We start from the raw sequence: 7,669 nt of genomic DNA, 5'->3' as shown, positions 1-7,669 counted from the left end.
TCCTTCAGTGTGAGACAATGGGAGGAAGAGCTACCAAAATCTAATGGTGCTCATGGTCTGACTATTGCTCTTTGCTGGAAACATTCCTTCTGATGTGTGTGTTCATTAGTCCTACTACACTCAAATTTTCTCTTTTTTCCCCCTGTGATATAGTATTACTTGGCAAAGTCAGAGACACTAAATCATATGGCAATTGTTTGGCACAACTCCTTAGATAATGCAGTTTCTCAGGGCTACCCAGGTGACAACAATGCACTCTAGCAGATGGGTACCTCCTTTCTGCTCCCATAATGCCCCGTTTCTGTTGTGCTACTGTATCTTCCTACCTGTGTGTTGCTTTTCTGTTTATCTATGTCCCTCAGAAGAAGATAAGTTCCTTGGGAGTCAGGATGATGTTTACTTATGAATCTATCACTAGCATGGCTACTGGTTGTATATTACCTTGTACCTTTTCATAGTTGCTTTTTTAGAAGATGGTTTATTTCCTCAGTTAAACTTTAATACCTTCAATGGAGAATTTTGACTAAGCTGGGCTCATTTGAAGTAAGGGGCCTGGGTTGCCCGAGAGGGGAGAAGAAGGCATTCTGAATGGAGACAACAGCACTGACACACTGTACAGAGACAGAATGAGGAGAGCACTGGTAGGAATCAGGTAAGGGAGATTAGCACTGTGATGAGCATAGCTGGAATTAGGGCCCACATTAGAGACAAGGTAAGAAAACAGCAAGGCTGCACTTAATGTCTAGGAAAGCAGAGAGAGCCTGTTCTCTATATGTTGTGATTTCAGCAACTCCAGAGAGGTCCCTCTGATTGTAGTAAATGCCCCCTCAATCTCATTGATGCCTATAATTAAAGCTTTTTAAGTTATAAAGCTGGTTAAATTCTAAAGGGGATTGGTAAAAAGAGCACAATAATTCTTAGAAGTCATTGTATCTTAATGGCTGTGAGTTTATCACATCCTCTGCTGAGAACACAAAATGTGGAGATGAAAGAACACAAGGATTTTGGATGAAGGATGGGAGGTTTCGTGGCAGAAGAAAAAGGAAAAAAATATAACTAATTTCACAGTTTTGCCTGGGTTTTGCCCTAGAAATGAGACGAGGAGTCTAGGGGACAAAGTCGTTACAAACCATTTATTCCCTAGAAGGGTAATATTTATTTACATTTTGGAAAATCTGGTTTATTACTTCCTTAGAGCTCCCTTTACCAACATTCCCCACACCCTAGGAAAAGAAACAGGCAAATCCCCCAGTGCCTGAGTCATTGAAAGTGAGTATTTTATTTTTATCCCATAGAATAAAGAAAGGAAGTATGTTCAAGTGATTTCTACTCTTTCCCAGCTGCTTTTGATCTTACATTAGATTTTCCAGGAGGCCTTTTAAAAAAGGCACATCAAGGACAAACAAGTTCAAATCTGATTATTATTTCTTTTGATAATACTTATTAAAAACTGGAAAGACAGAGATGCTGTCAATTTCTCATTTTGGTTGACCTTGCCATTTTCTAACAGCATCAGCAGGAATAAAGTATATCTCTGCCAAAGGTAATATCATTTTTGCAAGAGGATATGTTGGAGAAATTAACTATCTAGTGATTTACAATTTTTTATCTTTATATCGCAAAACCAAAGAAAAGAACAGAGAATAATATTTGGTCAAATATATCTTCATTTAAAGTACATTCTGGCATTCTCACTACTTAGTATTCTGAGGACCAAGGTTTGTTTGTAATAATAATTCTTTTAATAATAGAGGCCCCTTGGTGGCTTAGTCAGTTGAGTATCTACCTCTTGATTTCAGCTCAGATCATGATTCCAGGTTCGTGGGATTGAGCCCCATGTTGGCCTTGATGCTAATGTGGAGCCTACTTAAGATTCTCTCTCTCTCTCTCTCTCTCTCTCTCTCTCCCTCCCTCCCTCCCTCCCTCTGCTTTCTCTCTCTCTAAGATAAATAATACTAATGCTAATACTAATAATGTTAGTCATATATGATGAATTTATATGCCAAGCACAGTAATATGTGCTTTTGTATTCCTTTTTTTAAAAAGTTTAATTCTCATTAAAAAATCAAGGTCTGTCTAAATTCTAAGTCCTGTTCTCTTTTTTAAGAACCATGCTTTGGGTAGTCAGACCTGGGTTAGAACAGAGTCTATACCATTTATCCATTGTACATGACAAGAAAGTTACATCACCTCTCTCTTTTGCCTCATCTAAAAAGCAGGATGGTCATGGAACCTACTACAAAGGTGTGATGATTAGTTTTATATGCCAACTTGACTGGGCCACAGATGCTCAGATATTTGGTGAAACATTATTGTAGGTACGTCTATGAGGTTGTTTTTAGATGAGATTAACATTTTAATCAGTAAACTGAGTAAAGCAGATTGCCCTCCCTAACGTGAATGGGCTTTGTCCAACCAGTTGAAAGCCCAAATAGAATAAAAAAGTTGACTCTCTCCTAAGTGAGAAAGAATTCCTTCTGCCTCCCTCCCTGCCTTTGAATTGGGACATCAGCTTCTTTCCTGCCTTCAGATTCACACTGAAACATCAGATCTCCTGGGTCTTCAGTTTGCCATCTCTGCAGATACTGGGACTTGCCTGCCTTCATACTCATGTGAGTTAATCCCTTATGATGCACCTCATATATATATATATATATATATATATATATATATATATATATATATAATCTTATTGGTTCTGCTTCTCTGAAGAACCCTAATACAAGAGGGTAGTGAGATCTAAATGAGGCAATGAAATATTTCCTAGGTACAGCACCTAGCACATAGTACCACAAACCACTATGCAACTGCCTCTCGTGTAATAGTTGTAATACATAAGTTGGTTTAAATGCTCTATGAAGAGGAAATATTCCAGGATTGTTCTCCTGGACTCAAAACACAGAGTGAATATGATAGCATTGATCATCTTTGCTTATCATTCATTTCATGTGCCTTTGTTGGTTGAATTATTTATTTTAAAGAAACTATAGATTGGCTCATTTTAAGATCTATCTTGGGTTAGTTATGAAATCAATGCTATCAAAGTTGGCTTATTACAGTGTCAGAAATTTAGCAGCCAACTATCTCTTTTTTTTTCTTGACTTTGCTCATAGCTCCTTTATCTTTTAAAGCTGAATTTTTCTGAAAGAAAGAGAGTCTTTGAGACAAACAGCAGTTCAATAAATAAGCTATTCAATCAATACAGTGATACTAACCTATATCATAAGAGTGACAGGATAATTACTGTCTATAAAATATTACTGTGAAAGGTATGCAATCAGAGCATACAGACAGAACATCATGTAAGTGGTTTTAAATGACCTGCTCCCAAAATGAATCTTGCAAGAAAAAAAAAAAAAAAAGAGTAGACAGAGGGGTCCTCGCAAGAGCAATGAACAAATTGGATATGGTAAGTTTCCTTCAGAACCTCAATTCAGTTCATTATGTATTCCACACTTATTTTGTGCCAGGCACTGTGCTTGGCACTGGGCATATAAAGGCGAGTGAGACATGCCCTCTGCCCTCAAGGAGACCTCCATCTAGGTTCCATTCAATGTGGAGTCCAGAGCTTAATGAAGATATGAGGAAGAAGTAGTCCGTTCATCCTGGAATATAAGGATAACACAGGCAACAACAATGGTCATGCTGATGGAGAGAAAAGGAGAAGAGGAAGGAAGAGAGGTCTTAGAAAAAAGCAAAGCACTGAAAAGATGCCAGTGCATAAAAATAGCATGATGTGTGGGGAGCCTGAGTGGCTCAGTCGGTTAAGTATCCGACTCTTGGTTTTGGCTCAGGTCATGATCTCATGGTTTTGTGAGCCCAAGCCCTTCGCCAGGCTCTGCACTGGCAGTGTGAAGTCTGCTTGGGATTCTCTGTCTCCCTCTCTCTCTCTGCCCCTCCCCCACTCATGCTGTCTCTGTCTCTCTCAAAATAAATAAATAAAATTAAAAAAAAACAGTATGTGTGGGAAGCAAACAGATGCTTCTTATGATTTAAAGAGGAGACTGTTGCAGGACCAGTACAGATGTGGTAGATAGTGCTAAGATTATGGAAGGTCTTCAGTGTCATTCACAGGAATTTAGATGGGTCATAGAAATCATTCATATTAAGGCAACAGGATGATGCTGGTGCAAAATACTCTGATAACACCTCATTGCTAAGAACAAAATACACCTCTTTTACCTTTCAAGTTCATTAACCTGTTGGTGCTAGACTACCCAGCATATGATTTGCTATATTGAGGTCTTCTAGCAGAAACTATTGGATAATTGCCCTCCTTTTTCATCTGTATAAAGAAATCTAAAAATGGGAGAGGGGGAAAAAGAGAGTTGGGGAAGGAATTATAGTTACATAGTTGGTCTTTTCTCCATTTTACCATTTTCCCAATGGTGAAGCAGGGTGTGGAAACAGTGATGTTCCATCTGCCTCTCTCTTTCATCCTGGGAAAAGCTGAAAGTCCCAGAAGAGCCATCAATCAGGGTGATGATCACTCTAGGTCATGGGGAAACGGCCTGTTTTCTGCCTGGAGTTTCTGAGAGCTGGCTCATAACAGAGCTGATGCAAAGCTTGCAGGGTACTCTGCAGCTCCAAAAAGGAGAAACAGAAGGTTTCCAGGCTCCTTGGTGCTGAGGATTTGGAGATGGGTTAAGAGAAATATCATTCTGACTAGGACAGCCACCCACCTAGTCAGAAACCACACACATGATGGGGCATTTGGTACACTTTCTTGAAGTGAGGCTGAAGTGAGATGGGAGCATCTTCCTCTGGGGATTCCCCTGGCCTGAAGCTACATCAGGGAAACACAACTGAGAGTGTATATCACCTATACTAAGACCAACTGGATGACGGGGAGACTGCTTCCTACTGCACCCAGGTGGAGATATCTGCAGATATGAGCATCTCTCATGTCACCAGCATCTGAGGGAGAAGCAAAATTAGCCAACAGAAAGGAGTTCACCTCCTTATCTTTAAGGTATAGGCAATCACCTGAGTGTACTCCTCTCTCTCCCCACTCCAACTCCATTTATGCCATGAGGTGCATCAGCACATGAGATGGGGAGGAAAAAGATGGAGGAGGAGGAGGCCACATCCTTTTGTGTGTCATTCACTGACCCTACTCAGAAGGCAAAGATAGAAATTTACCGGACATGAGACTGAGATCTTAATAGCAAGATTAGGATTCCAATCGCTGAATTGGAACTGAGATACAATTAATTGACAATTCTGTTTTCTTTCCCTTTTCTCATCTAGAGATGTGGGTTTCTGAATTGCAACCAGGTGTCATGATTAATATGGAAATAGGTATGTGGAAATGGAATGCTGCAAATGACAGACCCTAAAGTGCAGGATTGGCTCGATTAAGGAGGGGTGTGGGCAGCAGGGCTCCCCCTTGACTCTAACTGGGAAGTTGATATTCCCTGTGATGCAGCAGGACAGCTGCTGTTTATACTTGCCAGTTAACCTGTGACCTATTGTATCTTAGGATCTCAAATATGCCACCTGAGGCTTGTCTGGGCCATTGCCACTGGCTAGTGGGGATCTGGAGTTAGGGCTTCTTCTCTAGATTAGGGCAAATGCCTCTCAAAATGTGCCCTTGCAACAGAATAATTAGTAGTTGATCATGAGAAGGGAATTTTTAAATTTATTGTGGTGGCAAAAAATTTGGAGCCTTTTTATATTATATAACTGTATTTGGGGCTATGCTTTTACATGGTGCTTATTTTAATAATGCTGTTTCACTAGACAATACAGTGGACCATTTTTGAGATGACAGGAATGAATGAAAGATTTCACAGAGGAATGAAATCTCAGCCTGAGGTACATGGTAGCCTTCATCTCCAGGCTTCATCCATCTCAGAAACTTCTAGGGACAACATTAAAGGAACCTGGGGCCCAGACCCCCCCCTTATATTGGCTCTTATACTGTTGTTGTAGGAAAGATTGAGAAAGGAGACCCACAAAAGGAATGAAATGGGACTTACCTAAATGCACTGCTTATCTTTCCCCCATGAAAGCCATGACCACGCTCTAGACTGACCACTAGTAGGATTAGGTCAACAAGATTAACAGGATACAAACCAAAAAAATGGGGAAATGTTCATCTTAACCCCCCTCCCTCCGCCCCAACCAACTTGTTGCACTGTGAAAAAGTGATGGCTGCTGCTATGACCTGATCAGTTTTAAGGCCATTATACTGGTCACTATACTACTGGGTAGAGCCACTTTGCTAATTAAATATCATACGATATACATGTTGGGTCATTCCTCCTTTCTTTTCTTTCACAGGCCTGGAATGATAAGAATACTACAGCTGCCCTAAGAAACCTCCCCATCATCTCTCTTTCTCTTTTTCCCTATTTTTCTTTCCTCCAACACAGATGCGGCCCTGGAGCTACTACGCTATTTGGAAAACGCTGAGGCAAGAAACTCTAGGCACTAAAGGAAATATGTCTGTCTGCTCTCCACACTTCCTTTTCTCTTCTCTCATACGTTCTCCTTCCACTTTTCTCTCACTGGAGTGGTTAGCTTTGGAGTGGAAGCATACCTAAGTGCTCTTTGGCCTGCTTTTGTATTATCATTCGGACCTATCTAGCTTCAGTTAAAAATTCTTCCACAAGGGCACCTGGGTGGCTCTACTGATTAAGTGTCCAACTCTTGATCTCAGATCAGGTCATGATCTTACAGGCTCATGAGTTCAAGCCACACATAGGGCTACGCACTGTCAGTATGGAGCCTTACTGGGCTTTTCTCTCTCCCTCTCTCTCTTGGAATAAAGAAATAAACTTAAAAAAAATTTCTCCACAGACCAGGGGTTATATATTGAGGTTTGGGGTCAAACTCCGTCTTTGCTTTCATTTTCATGAGTGTGCGTGTGCATGCACATGCGTGTGCATATTCCCTTGGGGATCTTTTTGGAAGAGTTAGTGGTCAAGAACAGGATTCAGATTACAGTGGTTTCCTTCCCTTCAAAAGGTGGAGCCAAATTCCTTTCCCTTTGTGTATTGGACAGAGTGACTTGCTTGTAATGAACAGAATGTGGCAGAAATGATGGCTTGTGACTTCTGATCCTGAGTCATAAAAGGCATTGTCACTTCTACCTTGCTTTCCTAGATTGCCCACCCTGGATGAAATTGGACATCATGTCATGAGAACACATGTAGTTGATGAACAGGCTCACATTGCAAGGAATGAAAGCTTCCAACAAAGCATCCAGCATCAAGTCACAAGCACCATGAGTGAGCCACTTGGAAACAGATTCTCCAGCCTGTCAAGAAGCCTTCACATGAATGTAGCACTGGTCAAAATCTGGACTGCAACCTCCTGAGAGACCCTGAGCCAAGCCACTCCTGAGTCCCTGACCCACAGAAATTTGAAAATAATAAATACTTATTTTTGTCATAAGCTAGTACATATTGGACAGTTTGTTACACAGCAATAGATAACTAATGATTTTAGTACTAGAAATGATATGATACTGTAATAAAAACCTAAAATGTGGGAGAGGTTTTGGAACCAAGAAGTGGGAGAAGCTGAAAGGACTTTGAGGACAGTATTAGCAGAATCTTGATGGCCTTTGAAGAGGCTACTGGTGAGGGCTTAAAAGAAAGTAAAAAAAAAAAATGTTATAGGAAACTAGAGGACAGGAAATCCATGTTATGTCATAGTGGCA

The 7,669-nt window shown here is 40.6% G+C and overlaps 1 long non-coding RNA gene across 2 annotated transcripts; it reads left to right on the top strand.

Annotated features, from left to right (window-relative positions):
- The first annotated feature begins 522 nt into the window (after positions 1 to 522).
- Positions 523 to 7,401, top strand: LOC147578107 (uncharacterized). 2 transcript variants are annotated; one of them, XR_015254200.1, is made up of 4 exons: positions 523 to 652; positions 2,531 to 2,612; positions 5,251 to 5,301; positions 7,111 to 7,401. It is a non-coding gene; the product is annotated as an uncharacterized LOC147578107 (long non-coding RNA). The 2 variants fall into 2 exon arrangements; XR_015254199.1 differs by lacking the exon at positions 5,251 to 5,301.
- The last annotated feature ends 268 nt before the right edge of the window (positions 7,402 to 7,669 follow it).

The sequence above is a fragment of the Puma concolor genome, chromosome C1, assembly GCF_028749965.1.
Source record: "Puma concolor isolate L17-30 chromosome C1, mPumCon1.1.hap2, whole genome shotgun sequence".
Lineage (NCBI taxonomy): Eukaryota > Metazoa > Chordata > Mammalia > Carnivora > Felidae > Puma > Puma concolor.
Note: the sequence above shows the minus strand (reverse complement) of the source record. Positions and strands in the feature narration are given on the sequence as shown.